Raw genomic sequence first — 19,907 nt, 5'->3', positions numbered from 1 at the left:
ACTATACTTGTGCATTGTTTAGCATATGCAGTGGAGCTCAAATATTCTTCTCCAAGTCATTGCATTTCCATGTTGTCTGGCTCGCTATCTTTAGCATCACTTGCATCGTTGCTCTTCCCGGATCCACTACGTCCAGCTCTATATGTATGTGATGTACACCATGCTTTCACTGGGAGAGGTGTGGCAACTTTGCCGTCTATTACTTCAACATCTAGCAATTCCATTGGTGTAGACTTGTTGATAAATTCCGCTATCTACTTCAGACTCGGCAATGGCTTCACGCTGGAGCACAATCATCACACATGACTTCACGTTCTATACTGCCATTGTATGCACCGGGGCATGGATGAATGCATCAGCACGCTAGGCTCACCACCAGCCTCAATCAAATGAAGGTCTAATTTCGTTATAACTTGTAAACATCTTAATTTCCTCAACATATTTTGATATTCTTTTGCACTAGCTATATCAACAAATTAATATGATGATAATCATGACATCTATATATCTATATCTGTAATTATATGAGTATGCTCATTATATATATGTGGGTGTGGGGAACTTGAAAAGATTATACAAAAATGTACTACAAATTTTGTTTTTTAGGGGCCCTAAAATAAACCCTAGGTTCATTTCATATATAGATGATCCAGCTTTTTTCCCCCAAATATAAATTGACAGCATCCCTGGTGTGATCAGATGAATACGGTATGCCAGTGATCCCAATATCTATTCCCTGTGTTTGAAAGCTCCGATTCAATGCGTTGGATTTGAGATTGAAGAAAATTTAGTTTAAGTTTTGTACTAAATTTTCTCCAATTGCAATTCCAAAACATAAGGTATTTTTATATGATTTTTTTATAAGAACATTTAAAGTACGAGCTCAACGTCAATCTGCTGCTCAATGAACAGAGAGGAAAATGGAACTCCTGAGCTAAGTCAGGTGGACAGGGATGATGACTTGGTGCAGCTGTTCAATCATGGATGCTCTATTGCTCATGGTCATCTTCTTTTAGACTAAAGACTTCCATTTTATTCTCTGTTCATTGAGCATATTGATGTCGAATTCTTATTAGATCAAGCAAATCGTGTGTGATGCTTGCTCTTGGTTGAGAGCCTTATTTATTTTTTATTTATTTATTCATTTTTTTTTTTTTGAAAGTTAAAACAATTACTCACACACCCTACATCCACCGAAGTTCGAACCCGCTTCCTCGGAGTGATACCGCTGTACCAATTGGTCCTTTGGTAATTTTTGTTTTGTTTTACTTTCCTTTCTCTCTGTAAATATTTTTCTTCATGTATACAAACTTACCAGTTAACCAAAAACTAAACCTGATGATATTTAAGGGAGCTTGTGACAATTGCGCTTTGCTATTTCACAAATCTCTTTTTTCTTGTCGTGATCAACCTTCAAACTTACCAGTTAACCAAAAACTAAACCTGATGATATTTAAGGGAGCTTGTGACAATTGCGCTTTGCTATTTCGCAAATCTCTTTTTTCTTGTCGTGATCAACCTTCTGCCTCCATGCTCAACTTATATGTTCGCTATTATGTACAACTCCTCTCTCTCTCTCTATATATATGTAACATTCTTCTCTCACATCTATTTCATGGGTTTTTTTTCAAAGCTCTAACATTTGTCATCATTACTTTTAATCTAATATTTAATTTTAAAAAATTATTTTTGATTGCCTCATTAACTTTTGGTCTGACTTCTTTGTTGTTTACTTTAAAAGCTAACAACACTTCATCTTTTTATCGGTGCATCATCGGATCTACGTTGTATATGACTATGGTCATTAATAAGCATTATTCCTAATTTCTCCAAACTCATTTGTTATACTAATCCCATCTCTTCTAGTTATTCCTATCATCTATTATAACATCATAATTTTCATTACATGAGCCCATTATTCTTGTTTCTTTTTCAATGCCAATACTCCACTCCATACCATGTAGTTAACCTAATAAGCATCCTAAGAATTTTCCTTCTAATTTACTTGATATTCGTTTGTTACATAGAATATAACTAACTTGTTTCCATTTTGTTCACATGCTCTAATCAGTCTTACTACATCACCATCTCTCTTTTTATCTTTTTATAATATCAACAAGACTTGTCTACTCATCGGTGAACAGGTCTTCCCTACTGACTTTTGATGTGGTTCAATTACAAATACAAGCGCAAATAATTTGTGATTGGACCACATCAGCGGTCATAAGGATGACCTACTCACCGATGAGTAGGCAAGTCTTTTCCTTGTAATATTAACCCTAAATAATAAAAATAGTTATTATGACTAATTTTAGAGTCTTAAATTATAATGTTTATATTGGTATATTTTGCTGGTTTATCAAATGTGCATTCCATATAGTTAATTTATACATATTTTTAGGGTTTTCCCCCAAAGTATTATTTTTTTCAAGTTATATTTGCTTCTAAATTAAGTCTTTCTCCATGTTGCCAGATTTATTAACTCAAGTGCGAGCACTAAGGTGATTGGAGGTTGTTTTGGCTCAAATGGTAGGGCTTCGCTGAATTATATCACTACCTTTCAAGAAGTATCTAATTGAACTATGTCAGTCATCAACAAACTATATATATACGTACTATGTATGTATGATATCTTTCCCTATTTCACCTGATAACACTCGTAAAAGATTAAAGTACGAGGCTCATTAATAAATATTTTACGAGCTACTTGGCCTCTCGTGAATAATTAATTTACAACATATGTGGCCTCTCATTAATAATTAATGTACTTGAGCTTTATTTACGGGGTGCACAGCCCCCTGTAGATAACATATATATTTTAATATAAAAGCTCCCTCAAATGCTACCCAATCATCCGCATATAACCTGTATAGGCCACAGTTTCAACTAAACAACACTATACAATGCTAACACTTTCAACTTAAATGCTAATAACCAAAACAATCCACATTTAAATACAACATTAAACATATCAAAAGACTAAAGATATTTTCATAATTCATTATTGTTCAACGTGCCAAAACAAAAAAAGAAAATATAAAATTTGTTTAAAACAAATCAATACATCAATCTTCACATTGTTCATTAATTCTTTGCATAAGTTAACTTTCGACTTTCAGACACTTTCTCCACCTCGTTGTCCATGGTACAAATTTCAAGCAGATAGCTGCATCACACAAGTCTTAATTTCAGTATGCCAATAATGTTAAGAACTTGAAATGAGAAAAAGAAAAAAAGAAGAATGAGATGAAATTAGAAAAAGATAAAGATTATTGATATTGGTAGTACAACCACTGAAATAAAGATAAATAATAGTTTTGCTAATCAAAACTAGTAAGAGGGTACCAAGAACAAAATGCTGATTTTAGTTTAGTGGATGGATTACCTATTGAAACTTTCTTCACCAAGTTATATAAGTCATGCGTAATCTCTTGCAAATATTAATTAATTAAGGAGGTATATTACTTGTTTGCTAGTGTCATTATCAATTAATTAAGTATGCGTTCATTTAATGAAGTAAAGGCAAAAAAATCAATGACCATTTAACGTGACATGTATTCTTTATAAGCATATTCATTTCCATTGTGATTATTTCTGAGATTGTGAGGTGCTAATCTGTATTCTTTATAAGCATATTTGAACAGTATAACTACTCATCACAAATGAAAATTCCATGAAATGAATGAAAACCACACTTCATCCGCAACAATTTCCCGCCTCCATTTGTGCACAAAAAATCAAGAATGGTCACTTAAAGGCATGTGACCCCCTATAAATCGCAAAAATGGTCACTTAAAGGCATGTTACCCCTACATATTTCAGTCACAAGTATGTCATAAAAAAAAAAAAAAAAAAAAAAATCTTGAATGCGAAAATCCAATTCCAAGATTTTGAAAAACCTTGAATGAGAAACTGTAAAACCATGTATGTCACATAGGATCAAACATTTCCTTAAAATCAAGCAAAGTTTGTGTACTTAATGACCAATTCACCTCTAAAATTTTCACAAATTTGCTAGACCATATAACTGTGCTTGTGTGAGCATCACGAAGATAAAACATTCCAGATTGGTTTGCTCAATATAATGAGAATGACCTATTTATAAAAACAAAAAGTTTAGTTTTATATAATTACAAGAGATATACAATATTATTATTATTTTTTTCAACCTTTCTAGGATTGCTAAAGGTCTTACTTTTTTTCCCCTATTATTTTTTTCAGGCATTCTAGGTGATTTAAAGGGCAAAGAACAAATTACAGTAAAATAGAACCATGTAAGAAACTGTTACAATCCCTACTGTTGCAAATAGGACACTACATGAAATCATTTAATAAGATTGGAGCAGTAGAAGCCGTTAAAGGAATGTTAAATTCATCAAGATGTTGCCAAACGGAATAATAGAAAGAAAAAAAAATTAAAAATCTGTCCGCAGCACAAAATTGATAAAACTATGATTGTTCTAGCCCGCAAGCACACTAAACCAAGAAAATGTGAGCATCTAAAAGAAATAATGACATATAGAATAGTTGTGATTAGGTTAACACTTGCAAAAGCATAAATGTCAAAAAAGAGAAGTCGCACCTCAAATGCGTTCTTCAGATGATCGAGTTCCTTGTCTAGATCATTGATGGCCTGATTATATCCCTACATTGGTGAAGACTGGCTTGTTGTGTGAATCTGCAAAGCTCCATCAAATTAGTCAAAATAAAATCATTATATTGCAAAAATTATAGATCATATTTTATATTCTTACTTAGCTCATTGACTTCAATAACTCCAAACTAGTAAGGAAAAAGGATAACACCAAAAGAGCTGATATGATTGAACTAGACCCCAAAACAACAAATATAATTAGTATACAACATTTTTGAACATTTTAAAATGCATCTATACACCAGTTTATTTAAATGCATACAGAACAATAAATGAATAGTTGTACACAATTTCTTTCCATCTTATAGTCAACAAAAGAGAGTATTAACAAGTTCATACATATTCCATGTGTAGTTAGTTTTCCAATCAATGAACCTTGAAACCTAGATAAATCTAAGAATGAATAAGCAATACAATGCTTCAAAGATGAAAATTTGGCAAGGACATAGACAAGTTCTATCATTAACCATAAAAAAATATAAGAAAACTAATTTAAAATTAATTCTTCAACAGAAAAACTAAAAGTCATATACTAAAAAACAGGTTAAATATTATACCTTCGAGAGTCATAGTAGTTCTTCTCCTTAAGAATCGGTTGTTGTTTGTGGATTTGTCAAAAAATTATTTAAAAAATGTAATGCCAACAAATACAAAAAATAAAATAAAAAATTACACAGAAAAATTCGTTCATATGTTAATAAGAGAAGTTACAAAATATAATTAAAAGCTTTTAGCAATAGGCAGTAAAATGACTACTTTCCAAAAAAAAATAAAAAATGGGTAGTAGAAGTAGTTAGGAGAGATGGGTTATAAAAAGATTAAAGCACGTGTTGAGCTTTACCAACTATAAGTAGTTAGGAGAGAGGGATTCTAGAGTTCTTCACTGTTCAATGTTCTTCCTCTTGAGCATTTTACTCAATTCAGGTTACTTCACTTTCTTTAAAATTTTTGGTTTGGATTTGTCAAAAAATTATTTAAAAAATGTAATGCCAACAAATACAAAAAATAAAATAAAAAATTACACAGAAAAATTCGTTCATATGTTAATAAGAGAAGTTACAAAATATAATTAAAAGCTTTTAGCAATAGGCAGTAAAATGACTACTTTCCAAAAAAAAATAAAAAATGGGTAGTAGAAGTAGTTAGGAGAGATGGGTTATAAAAAGATTAAAGCACGTGTTGAGCTTTACCAACTATAAGTAGTTAGGAGAGAGGGATTCTAGAGTTCTTCACTGTTCAATGTTCTTCCTCTTGAGCATTTTACTCAATTCAGGTTACTTCACTTTCTTTAAAATTTTTGGTTTGAAGTGTTTCAAGCTAAATGCATGTTTCTTCTTTTATTCTAGCATTTGTAATTAGTGGTTAACAAATTTTATAATTTGAAAGCAAAATGATTAGCTATCCCATTTTGCTATTAGAAAACAAAATGATGTGATTTAAAAGAGCTTGAATCTGATAGCATGCAGGCATTGCAATGTATTTAAATAATACCGAGAAACAAAATAAAGCAGTCAAAGCAAGTAGAGTAAAGAGATTAAAACTTCCTACCACATTGATATTCCCAGCCAAAAGAGATGTACCTTTGTTTCTAGATTCTTCCAGTTCGCTTTCTTCGTGCCTTTTGTAATCTTAATGCATCACAAAATCTCTGTACATCATATGAGTTTTGAAATTTTACTTGTTAATTTTGTTAAGAGACAAAGTAGTCTTACAATTGTAATATTGAGAATCCATAATGAAGAATTCTTTAAAACAGTCATCAATATAATAGTATTCAAGGATCCTTGAAGGCAACAAGCTATATTGGTCACCAATAATTTCTAATATTAGGCATTCAATTGTATTTGTGCTGACATGTGAAAAGTCAAAACTCTTAATTATTTAAATTTGCCTGCTCACTTACTAAGACTTTGAGTATCATTTTATTATTTGCATACATATTATGTTGAAATATTTTTACTGAACACGGGGACACCAATTTGAAATCAAATGGATATTTTTCATTATAGTTCACATAACAAATCCTTTATAGCAAATATAGTTCTAAAATTTCTCTTGCACCAAAGCTACCTCAATCATAAACCAATCAAGCCTAATATTCCTGTTTAGAATCGAGATCAAATTTTCATTTAAAAAACTTAATGAAAAATATAAAGAAATATACAAATTTTCATCTAAACAATTTTTCAAACATTATGCATGCACATAGACGCTCACCTAAAGAATTCTGCATAGTAACCTTCAATATATAACTTTAATTGGAGAATAAATTAAAACTACACAGACATACAATGTTAAGATACTTTTTGGAGTAGAAATTGAACAAATATAGGATAGCTCCGCTACTATAGTGCTTATGGAGGAAAATTTGAAATTTTTGCTTCATCTACCTATAATAAACCCTAGATTAGGAGAAAATAAAAGATACAATCTTCCAAAGAAAATCCCAAGATTAAAAAAAAATGATTAAACATAAAATACCTGATTTTCTTGGGTGGATCAAGCTTGAATGGAGTTCAAAGCAACTTTATAGCTCGGGCTCATGCACCATCATTGGCATTGATACTAGTTCCACTCTAGGTTTTCTGTTTCAACTTGACTGAAAGAGAACCTTAGATTAGGGCTTCAATCACTATACAGTGAGCAAAAATGGCCAGAGGGAGATGGGGTTGGCGAATGGAACTATTGGAGTGAAAGAGAGAAGGAGAATGACAGAGAGACGGGAATGGCGTGAATGATTCTTTTTTTTTTAGGGGTGGGGGAAGGCGTGCAAATTGAAATAAAATTTAGGAGTTAAAATTTTCTTACATATTAAAGGCAAAACAAGAGTCCTCGTTAAAAATTTAGTTATTAACGAGGAGCCAAGCGTGCCCTTAAATGTCCCAATCATTAACGGAGAACTAATGTCCTCGTAAAAATTAATATTACGGGGATTTGGGAGAAACCGTATAAGCTCCTCGTTAAAAACAATATTGACGAGACACGCAAGAAACACCCAGTAAAATAACCTTTTTACGAGGCATTACACTAGCACCTTGTAAATGATGCATCGTAAAAGCCAACTTTTCTTTTAGTGGACAGAGAGTATATATCAGTATAAAGAGAGAGAGAGAAGAGAACCGTTCTATGCTCGACCACTAAAATTGGCGCCAATGGTGGTGGGATTGCTTGTTTCTTGTGCATTGAGCCCTTGAAGCTGTCTTGGGGATTCTTTGGGGAAAAAAAAAATTTGAAGAAGATAAGAGTTTTGAAGCTGGTTTGGAGTTGAACGCCTAGAAACAATGACCCTTCTCATACTCTGCAACGAACGGACTACCAACTAGCGATGGAAATGTGTGACGACTTTGTGGGCGAGTGTGAGGCACTACAGGTACACAATTTCACATTGTTATAGGTGAACTAATGTTATGATGTTATCTTTAAATGGTAAGCCTTTTGACTAAAACTCAAGAACAAAACTGTATGTATGTGGTGGAGTGGGTTGTTACAAGATTATGATCTTTGTCGTAGATTTGAAAGTCCAGGTTTAATTTAAGGGAAAAAAATTTGAGCGAAAAAACAACAATAGGAGTAATGTAATGCATTGATGGGGCTGCAAAGGCTCTTGTGGCTATGGTCTAGGAGTAATGTAATGCATTGATGGGGCTATAAAGGCTCTTGTGGTTATGGCCTAAGACGAGTGATTTGCTGCTAATTAAGAGGGTGGCATTATGGCTGAGCTAGCAAAGTCACCGGAGGTCAATGGCCGTGAAAGAAATAAGTCTGGGTAAAAAAGTCAGAGGTTGATGTTATTGGTTGTGTTTTGGGTGTAGGCTGTGCAGTGGAGCAGAGATATGTGAATGTGAAGGGGAAAGAGATGACAATGGCATCACTGTGGTTAGGGGTGACAATTTGTGTTTGTGGATTGTGTTCGAGTCGTGTCGATATGAGGGCATTATACTAAATAGGTAAATCCAAACCCAACCCATTTAATAATTGTGTCAAGAATTTTCAACACTAACCCAACCTGTTTATTAAACAGGTAAACGTGTTAACCTGTTTAATGACATGTTTATCAAAACGAGCTATTTAATATTTAATTAAATACTAAATAATAGAAAAAAATTATCATAATTAACCCAAATATTCAAAATAAAAAGAAAAATCATAAAGCAAAGACAAGGTATATGTTGAAATGACTTAACTATCCATAGTAATTGAGTTTAAACGGGTAACATATTACATAGGTCATATTCACGATTATAACATGTTGAGTTAAATGGGTCATAAACGGGTTACACAGGTTGAACCCCTCAACCCTGACCCGACACGATTAAGTAAACGAGTTAATCGTGTTGACCCCTTTATGACCCAAACCCGTTTATGCCAAATCCAAACCCTTTTAGCTGGTGTTGTGTCGTGTTGTAATTTACTACCCCTAACTATGGTGTTTTTGGGGAGAGGACAATTGTGTACTTGTGTGAGGAGAGAGAGAGAGAGAGGGGTATATATATTTATATATTAATATTTAATCAATTGGTGATACTATATCATTTTTTTCTTTTCTTTTCAAGATGATACTATATCATTAATATATTAAAATTGTTAAAATATTTTTCCAAACACACTTACATGATACATCAAATATTATTTCAAATATATGAAACCTATATATATATTTATTTTGAGAATGAAATATTTTTACTTTGAAAATACATCTATTTATTTTTAAGATAATGAATAAATATATAATTGTTTTATATATAATTGCTTGGGACCTTTGTGAGCGTTTCTTGAAACTCTTGCACTATAAATATAATTCATTATCTTAAAAATAAATAGATGTATTTTCAAAGTAAAAATATTTCATTCTCAAAATAAATATATATATAGGTTTTATATATTTGAAATAATATTTGATGTATCATGCATGTGTGTTTGGAGAAATATTTTAACAATCCTAATATATTAAGGCTACGTTTGGTGTGTAAGAATGGAATTGAATGCAGCTCGAAATGGAATGAGAATGAGAATGAGAATGGAATGAAATGGAATGGGAATATTATTCCAATGTTTGGTGTGACGTGGTGAATTGTTATGGAATGGAATGATTATTACCATTCTATTATTTGGTTGACCATCATTAAATCTGGAATGAAATGATTTTTTTCAAAAATACCCATTTCATTGGCTTACATTACTTTTTAATAAAATTAATTTAATTAATATTTTGACGATGAATTATGGAATGTTATAAGATGCCTAATACTGCTGAAAAAAATAAAGAAAAACCTTAAAATAAAATAAAATAAAATATTATTTTTGACTCCAGATGATTGTTAATTTTTATTTTATATTGTCATTGCTCCATATATAAATGTTCGAAAAAAGAAAGATGGAGAAATCACACCAACGTTTCAACACAAAGATACGAAAAATGAAGAAGGTGATATACTTATAAGATAAAGAGATTAATACCTGCAATTTGGTTGAAAATCCTGCAACTTTTTGTTAGTGGCAGCCTTAGGTATATTCAGAAGAGAGGGAAGGTGAAAGACCTTTACCACATCTAATAACGAAGTTGAAAAATGGAATGTGAAATATTTTTTTATCGAAAGATTTTTGCCTTATTGGAATTGATGAAGGGCTTATTGGAAATATTATAAAAATATTTAATCTTACTATGGAATGGAATATGCATTCCATAGGTTTAGTAATGGAATTTTCATTCCCTGGAATGGTCCATTCCTGCACACCAAACAAATGAATGGTTGGAATGAATATTCCATTTCTGCACACTAAATGTAGCATAAGGATAAAGTGCATAAAACCCGATGGACTTTACTCTCTCCCTCCCAAGAAACTTCCTAAACTTTTATTTTTACAGAAAACCCCTTAAACTATTTCATTTTTTTTGCAAAAAAAACACTATGTGACACTATTCTGATTGGAAATTGGCACGTGACCTATGCTACACTTTCAAAATGACAATTTTGCCCTTATTACCCATAATATTTAAAACCCCAATTGAAAACCCAATTTGTCAGTTGTTTACCCTAACTCCTATTATAGCTTCATTCTTTCTCTACTCTATGGAGGTCATTCTCTGCAAATCTTTTTTTTTCTTCTTAATTGCTATTCTTGCAAATCACCGAACCATAAGTTTTGTTCACAAAACCAAGATGAAGTTGAAGGTGCAAAATGATATATGACAATTTAAGAGTCAACAGATGATGGATATATATATATATATATATATATATATATATATATATATATATATATATATACAAATGATGGATATATATATATACACACACACACACATATATGTATAGAGTCTTGATCTCTTGCTCCCCATGGAGTAAGAAAATTAATCCACATTTTCTATATAGACCGTTAGATTAAATTTAACTGCCATTTTTCAAACCTACCTATGACATTTTCTTTTAACACAAAACCATTCTCACCCTATTTTTAGTTTATATATTTAATTTTATCGTTACTATCTACTGTAACATTAAAAGGTAATTATCAAAATAAAAATAGAAACCTTTGAGTGGGAGGTTTATATCCAATGGTCGGGATAGATTAATGGCTCGATTTAACTCTCTCTCCATTTCTTCGTGCGTGGCTGAATTTGAATCCATAGACAAAAGTGTGGACAAATGATGACTCTTCATGGATAAGGTTGTGAGAAGAGCTTCACCCATTTTTTTTTGGATTACTTTGTTTCTGAGGTGGATTCTACAGTCCCGCCATAGTCAATACATCATCATCATCCAATAATCAAACTCACAAATTCACAGATTCAATAATGAATTTCACCAAATGCCCAACTTTAAATTGAAATAGAAAGAACTTTTGTTCAAACTTTAAATGAAATTTTCTTCAATTTCAATTCCAATGAATTAATTCGATATTTTTAAAAACAACATTACAGTATATTTGTTGGTAAATTTACTTATACTAGAGGAGTATATTAATTCAGTTATACTGAGAACAAGATGTTTCTTAAGAAAAGACTATAATATCATACGGTTGTTGCAAAATTGAAAGATACATATATTATTTTCCTTTCAAAGAAACATCTAAATAAAAACAAATTTTTAGTAAAATATACCGGTATTAGTTTTTTTCCCTAGGTTTCTATTTTTATGTTGATAATTATCGTTACCGTAGGTGGTAATGGTAAAATTAAATATAGAAACTAAAAATAGGGTGATAGTGGTTTTATATTAAAAGGAAAGGTTATACGTAGATTTGAAAAATTACTCTTAGATTTAATCTAAGGGTTTGTATAAAAAATGTGGATTAATTTTCTTACGCCTCAAGACTCGATATGTATATATCATATATGTATATGTTGGGCATAATGTAAAAAATCCCTCAAACTTGTTGCTCAATAACAAACCATTTTGCTAAAGCTGGATATATATATAAACAAACAATACAATTTCTATAAAATTTATTTCAATTGTTCTTTTACTCATTTTTTTAAAAGATGAGAATGGCCGAATCACTAATTATTGGAGAAAAAAAAAAATCTAACAATTCTAGGCTACCAAGAGCATCATAATCTCAAAATAGAGCAAACCAAAACCTAAAAATTGTCGTCAAATCAATGAACAACTCTGACGGATGGAATATCCCGAGCCAACATATATGCAAACTCATCATCAACATACAAAGAAAAGTGAAATGTAGACCACACCAATCCATCATCACCACCAATTCTCCAAACGGTGGACATCTCAATCATGCCGAAGATTCATACAAAAAAAAAAAAAAAAAGCCACGGCTGCCGAGAGAGGACAAGCAACAATGACAACAGCAAAATCCAAAGCTTCAGTACTTCGTCTTCGTTAATGAGTTAATTGAGGTTGATTTCATGATTAATTTGGGTTGACTAGCCAAATTGGGTCCCTAATCAAAATATCAGGAATCGGGCGGAGTTTATCGCTGGTGGTAGTCGTGGACTGGTAGGCGGCGCCGGAGGTTGCTATTTATCAGCGATGTTGTCGGCCGCTGGAGAACGAGAGCGTAGAGAGGGAGGGAGCATTCTAGTAGGGTTTGGCGGGTTTTGTACAGGTGGTGTTTGGGTACTAAAATAAGGACGGTAAGGTGGTGTTTGGCAGTTGGTGGATAAGGTGATCTGTGACAATCCTATTAGCTGTTAAGATTGTATTTAACACATCAGTAAGAACGTGTACTAAAATGATACAATGGTGTCTTTCCACTAAAGGACAAAATGGTAATCTTATAACTCTGGCTATTCCCCTTTGCGGGCCACTTTTGTTTTTTTGTACTCAAAGTCAACTTTTTTTAAAAGTTCAGCGGCAATTGTTAGTTTAGGGAGATTTTTTGAAATTAGCTAATAATTTAAGGGAATTTTATGCATTTTATCCATATATTAATGATATAGTATTATCAATTGTTTAAAGTGGAATGCTTAGTACAGCCGCATAGTCGATCATCTCATTGGCTATTCAAGTCTCATTAATTATTCTTTCTCTATTATCAAGGAATGTGAAATATATAACTAACTTTAAAACAAAACTTATGTTTTAAAGACAAAATTATCTTTTAAATTTTTTTTATTAGGTTTCTTGTATCTCCTTCTCAATCCATATATACGTGTAGTATATATATATATATTTTTTACTGTCTTTATATCTTTCCTTTTTATTTCGATTGTTGCCCCTAGTTAATTATTTCTTTCATTTTTTTTTCTTTATTTCCCCCTTTTTTTTTTTTTGCTAAATTGTTGCCATTAGCCTTTTTTCCGTCATTTCTTTTATTTTTTATTTTTTCTTTTAAAACAAAAAAGAACAGGGGAATGCTCACCAAATTGAAATAAATATGTAGAAAAAAAATTTAAGAACTCAGCGACAGTTGAAATAAATTTTTTATAATGAATATATTCTTTTTTATAAATCCATCATACTTTTTAGTATACCCTCAATTCATTTTTTATTTTTTATTTTTTTCTAAATTGTTCTGGTTTAATAACAAATTTGGTGAACATTCCTCTGTTCTTAAATTTTTTTCTAAATTTTGTGAACATTTCCCAACGAGATGAGTGGCTGTCCTTAGCATTTCACTTGCTTAAATATTAATATATAAATATATACTCTCTCTCTCCTCTCACATAAGTACACAATTGTCCTCTCCCCGAGAACACCGCGCACGCACAATGATGCCATTGTCATCTCTTTCCTCTTCACATTCACGTCTCTGCTCCACTGCACAGCCTACACCCAAAACACAAATGACATCAACCTTTGTCTTTTTTACCCAGACTCATTTCCTTTGTCGCCATTGACCTCCGGTGACTCTACTAGCCCCGCCAAAATGCCGCCTCCTCCTCATTGCTGACATTAATTAGCATCAAATCACTCATCCTGGGCCATAACCATGAAAGCGCGCCTTTACAGCCCCATCAATGCATTACATTACTCCCATTCTTGTTTTTCGCTCAGAATTTTCTTCCTAGACTTTCAAATCTATGACAAAGATCATAATCTTATAACAGCCCACTCCACCACCTACGTGCCTCCAGTGACGGACCAAAATTTTTTGTGAGGAGGGACAGCCTTTTAATTTGTAAAGTAAACTTATATAGTGGGTTCATTTTTATAATTTTAATTAAATTTTCTTCATAAATTTTTAAAAATTTAAAGTATAAAATGCAAAAAAATTAATTTAGTAGAGCAAATTGTAATTAGTGGAGGCATCTTGATAAATTCTAAAAAATATAAAGAAAAAAAAAAAATCAATGGGGCGAATTATAATTTTAATAGGAACGTCTTCATAAATTTTAAAAAAATTAAGGTCTACAATAAAAATATAAAAAATCCAATAAGGGCCACCCCACTGGTCCAGGCCTGCGTGCCTCGCACTCTTCCACAAAGTCATCTCACATTTCAACCACTAGTGTCCGCCGTTGCAGTGTATGAGAAGGGTCATTCTACGCGCAAACCCGTGTTTTCAAATTGTCTCTCTCAACTCCAAACCTTCAAATCTATTCCCTTCCTCCGCACATATTTTTTTTTCTTTCAAAGAATCCCCAAGACAGCTTCAAGGGCACAAGAAACAAGCAATCCCACCATCATTGGTGCCAATTTAAGTGGTCGAGCATAGAACGGTTCTCTTCTCTCTCTTTAGACTGATTTATTCTCTCTCTATATATATTATATACAGGCGTATAGGAAATAGAGTTACAGTTCCCAAAAGTGGGATTCATTTGGGTCCCAATCACAGTGCTGGGATAGCTCTCTTCGGCTCCCTTTTGGGTAACTTCGATTTCTCATCATCTATATATCTACACCACATACACCTAATTAAAATTTATTAAAAACTTATTCATGTTTATTGTTGCAAATATACTTTTATTGTTGCATATATATAATCTGATTTTTTTTTCTATGGACAATACTATTCACAGATGATAGCCTAGTCAAGAATCCTAATCAGCTCGATAAAGATTTTACTAGCTTATGTTTGGTGCATTATTTTATTTTTTATTTTTTATTTTTTTCCGGTCATTTATTGGTGCATTAATTTAAATTATTTTAGTTGCTAAATAGCTTTCAAATTAACATTCTTGTATATTCTACTCCAAATTTTCTTCCCAATTTGCTGTTAGTCATCCTCAGTATTACTTGATTTGCTTGTTTAGGTTTGATGAACTTAATTGTATTAGACGATTTGTGGGTATGTTTTGCTTATATTGCGCTAGTATTTTGCTGAGGTTGGTGTGAGGTAGAAAATTGATAGTAAAATTTATGTCTAATTTTTATGATGAATTCTCTTTTCAAATGAAACAAATAAGACTGATAAAAAATAAAAAAGACAAATAATAATAATAATAATAATAATAAGTCAAAGGGAAAGAATAACCCAACAAATTAATATTTTAAAAATATCTCAATATCCAATAATTAAGTCGGATTTATGCTAGGTAAATCGATTATGGAATGTATGTACTTAATAAACAATTAATTGAAGAGAAGATCGAGTGTAGGAGTAAATAAAATAAAAAAAATTTAAACATAGTTTTCATAGTCTTAGAGAAGGCATATGATGGAGTGCCAATGGACTTTCTTTTTTTCCTGTGAGTATACGAAGAAAACAAATCTTATAATCTTGTTGATGATATGTATGGTAAGATATATATTGATTAAAGTTCATATAACATGAGAAGAAACTAGTAAATTCTCCACAAAAATAGGATTACGACCAGGATCAATGTTAAGTTTATATTTATTTGTGATAGTGCTCGGTGAAATAGCGAAAGAAATATATCATACATACATTTCATGGTACGTACGTATATATATATATAGTTTGTTGATGACATAGTACGTTCAATTAGATACTTCTTGAAAGGTAGTGATTTAATCCAGCGAAGCCCTACCATCTGAGCCAAAACAACCTCCAATCACCTTAGTGCTCTCACTTGAGTTACTAAATCTGGCAACATGGAGAAAGACTAAATATAGAAGCAAATATAACTTGAAAAAAAAAAAATCAGACTTTGAAAAAAACCCCTAAAAATTTGTAAATTAACCATATGGAATGCACATTTGATAAACCAGCATAATATGCCAATATAAATATTATAATTTAAGACACCAAAGTTAGAGCATCTCCAAACTTTATGTATATATTTTTGCGTAAATCTGATGTGTCAGAGTAGATTTAGACAAAAATTTTGTACTACTTATTTTTAACTTTAGCGGTTGTTTTATACCTTTTCTGTAAAAAAATATCCCCCAATAACAACCAACCACGTGTCATACCCAAGACCCTATATAACTTTTACAAATTTACTTGATTCACTTTACTTTTTCATGATTAAACTTTACGTCCCAATCCTCCTCAATATGGAATAATTTCCCCATATATTTCACTTTTCCATCCTGCCGCCACCAGAATTTTAACTTCATAACAAATAATAAAATAATGTTCAAGTATGTAGAAACTACATAATCAAAGGTTTTGTATCAACAATTATATAAAAATGTGATTAAAATATATATCTAATCTTTGGCTAGCTAGTACATATTTATCTCATTAGAATAGAATGTAAAAGGATAAAAAATCTAAAAAAACCCTAAAATCTAACAAACAAAAGTGATGTGTGCAGAAGATAAGATCAAACAAAAGTGATGAATCAAACTATGTTTATTAAAAAAAAAAATTAAAAAATTACTAGAAGATGGTCAAGCAGTTCTTACGTTGTTGCCAATTGTAAATTCTTCTCTATAGCTCTCTATAAAAGTGGGAAACAAAGAGGCGTAAAGGAATGAGACAGAAGAAAGAGAACCGCGAGTGCGAAAGGGGGAGGAGAGAGAAAATATGCTTACGTGGCTGTGTAAAACGGCAGTGTAAAATACACAACCCTTTTACACATTGTTAATGTGACAGTGTATCATACTGCTCGATATGAAAAAAAATTATAAACCATATGTGGCAGTGTATATTTTACATAAAATGATTTTTTAACATACTGCTAGAGATGTTCTTAGTCACAATAACTATTTTTATTATTTAGGGTCAATGTTAGAAGGACAAGACTTGCCTACTCTGTGAATAGGTCATCCCTATTGATCGTTGATGTGGTCCAATCATAGAATATTCGTGCATGCAGGGACGGAGCCAGGATGTAAGGTAAGGGGGGAAAAAAGAATTTTGGGGGGCAATAGTGCATTTTTTTTTGTAATTTTAGGGGGGCAAGTGTAATATTTCATGGGTATATTACTGAAAATGAGCAAATTATAAGGGTAAATTAGTAAAAAAAAAAATCAGTGGGGATAATTGCCCCCACTGCCTTCAATATGGATTCGTCCCTGTGTCCATGTAATTGTGATTGGATTACATTGCAGTCAATAAGGATGACCTACTATCACCGATGAATAAGCAAGTCTTGTTGATATTATAAAAAGATAAAAAGAGAGATGGTGATGTAGTAAGATCGATTAGAGCCTGTGAACAAAATGGGGACAGGGTAGTTATATTATGGAGTGGAGTATTTGCACTGAAAAAGAAACAAGAATAATGCGTTCATGTAGCGAAAATTAGGATGTTATAATAAATGATAGGAATAACTAGAAGAGATGAGATTAGTATTACAAATGAGTTTGGAGAAATTAGAAATATCGCTTATTAATGATTTTAGGTGTCATCGTTATATACAACATAGATTCGATGATGCACCAGTAAAAAGATGAAGAGTTGTTTGCTTTTAAGGTAAACAACGAAGAGGTAGACCAAAAGTTACTTGAAATGAGGTAATCAAAAATAATTTTTTAAAATTAAATATTAGATTGGAGGTAATGATAACAAATGTTAGAGCTTTGAAAAAAAACCATGAAATAGAGGTGAGAGAAGAATGTTAGGTTGATCACGATGAGAAAAGAGAGATTTTTTTTTTTTTTTTTAGTTGAATGAGAAAAGAGAGATTTGTGAAAGAGCAAGGCGCAATTGTCACGAGCTCCCTTAAATTAACATGTTTTAAGTACGAAAAATCACTCATGAAAGTAAAACAAAACAAAAACACAAAACACAATAAGACTTACAACCTAGAGCAACCAAGAGCAAGCACCACACAAGATTTGCTCTAACAAGAAATCGACAACAATATGCTCAATGAACAGAGAATAAAATGGAAGACTTTAGTCTAACAGCAGATGACCCTGATCAATAGAGCATCCATGATTGAACAGCTGGACCAAGTCATCATCCCTGTCCACCTGACTTAGCTCAGGAGTTCCATTTTCCTCTCTGTTCATTGAGCAGCAGATTGATGTTGAGCTCGTACTTAAAATGTTCTTATAAAAAAATCATATCAAAATACCTTATGTTTTGTGGCATTGGCGCTTTGGAATTGGAATTGGAATTTGAAAAAAATTAATTAGTACAAACTAAATTTTCTTCAATCTCAAATCCAAGAATAGGAGCTTTCAAACACAATGAATAGATATTGGGATCGTTGGCATACCATATTCATGTGATCACACCAGGGATGCTGTCAATTTATATTTGGGGGGAGAAAAGCTGGATCATCTATATATGAAATAAACCTAGGGTTTTTTTTAGGGTAAGTCTAGCTAGGGTTCTTTGGCCCCAAAAAACAAAATTTGTACTACATTTTTGTATAATCTTTTCAATTTCCCCACACCCACATATGTATAGAATGAGCATGCTCATATAATTGCAGATATAGATATATAGATGTCATGCTTATCATCATATTAATTTGTTGATATAACTAGTGCAAAAGAATATCAAAATATGTTGAGAAAATTAAGATGTTTAGAAAGTTATATAATGAAATTAGACCTTCATTTGACTGAGGCGTGCTGGTGAGTCTAGCCTGCTGATCATTCACCCATGTCCCGGTCCATATAATGGCAGTATAGAACGTGACGTCATGTGTGATGAGTGTGCTCCAGTGTAAGGCCATTGCCGAGTCTGAAGTAGATGGCGGAATTTATCAACTAGTCTACGCCAACGAAATTGAGCTGCTAGATGTTGAAGTAGTAGAAGGCGAAGTTGCCACACCTCTCCCAGCGAAAGCATAGTGTACATCACATATAGAGCCGGACGTAGTGGATCTGGGAAGAGCAACGATGCAAGTGATGCTAAAGATAGTGAGCCAGACAACATGGAAATGTAATGAGTTGGAGAAGAATATTTGAGCTCCACTGCGTATGCTAAACAATACACAAGTAGAGTGGCGATGGAGAAAGTAGTTGTTATCGGATGTGTGTCGAAGGGAGAGTAGTTCATTCCGTCATATTTGATTTGGAGAAAGTTTAGGAGAAGTGGAAGGACAAAACCCATAATGGAATGACGATAATTTGGAGAGAGATGTTCTCTCCAGAAGATGATGGATATGAGGATATTTCTAATGATGTTAAGATTGACAGTAGTAGGCATTGGGCTTTCAGATGGCATTTCCATCAAGATAACGTCTCTATGAATACACACACACACACACATATATATATAAAGCATCGGAGACGCATCAAATTTCTTCTTGCCAGGAAACACGACCCACCCAACCTTTTCTCTTTATCCAGTTTTTCCTGCCCCCAAGAAATTCGATCTTCTACTGTATATATTTTTAAAATGAAAAAAAAAAAAAAAAAAAAAAAAACCATCCTTATTAAATCTCCATCAATGATTTAAACATTGTGAGGAGATATTTTATCTTTATTTATTATTCATTCGGTCCTAAAATAAATATCTATTTTTTATTTTTATT

The sequence above is a fragment of the Cornus florida genome, unplaced genomic scaffold (genome assembly GCF_030987335.1).
Source record: "Cornus florida cultivar Cherokee Brave unplaced genomic scaffold, ASM3098733v1 CherokeeBrave_3.0.0_Hap2_Chr03, whole genome shotgun sequence".
Classification (NCBI taxonomy): Eukaryota; Viridiplantae; Streptophyta; class Magnoliopsida; order Cornales; family Cornaceae; genus Cornus; species Cornus florida.
Note: the sequence above shows the minus strand (reverse complement) of the source record.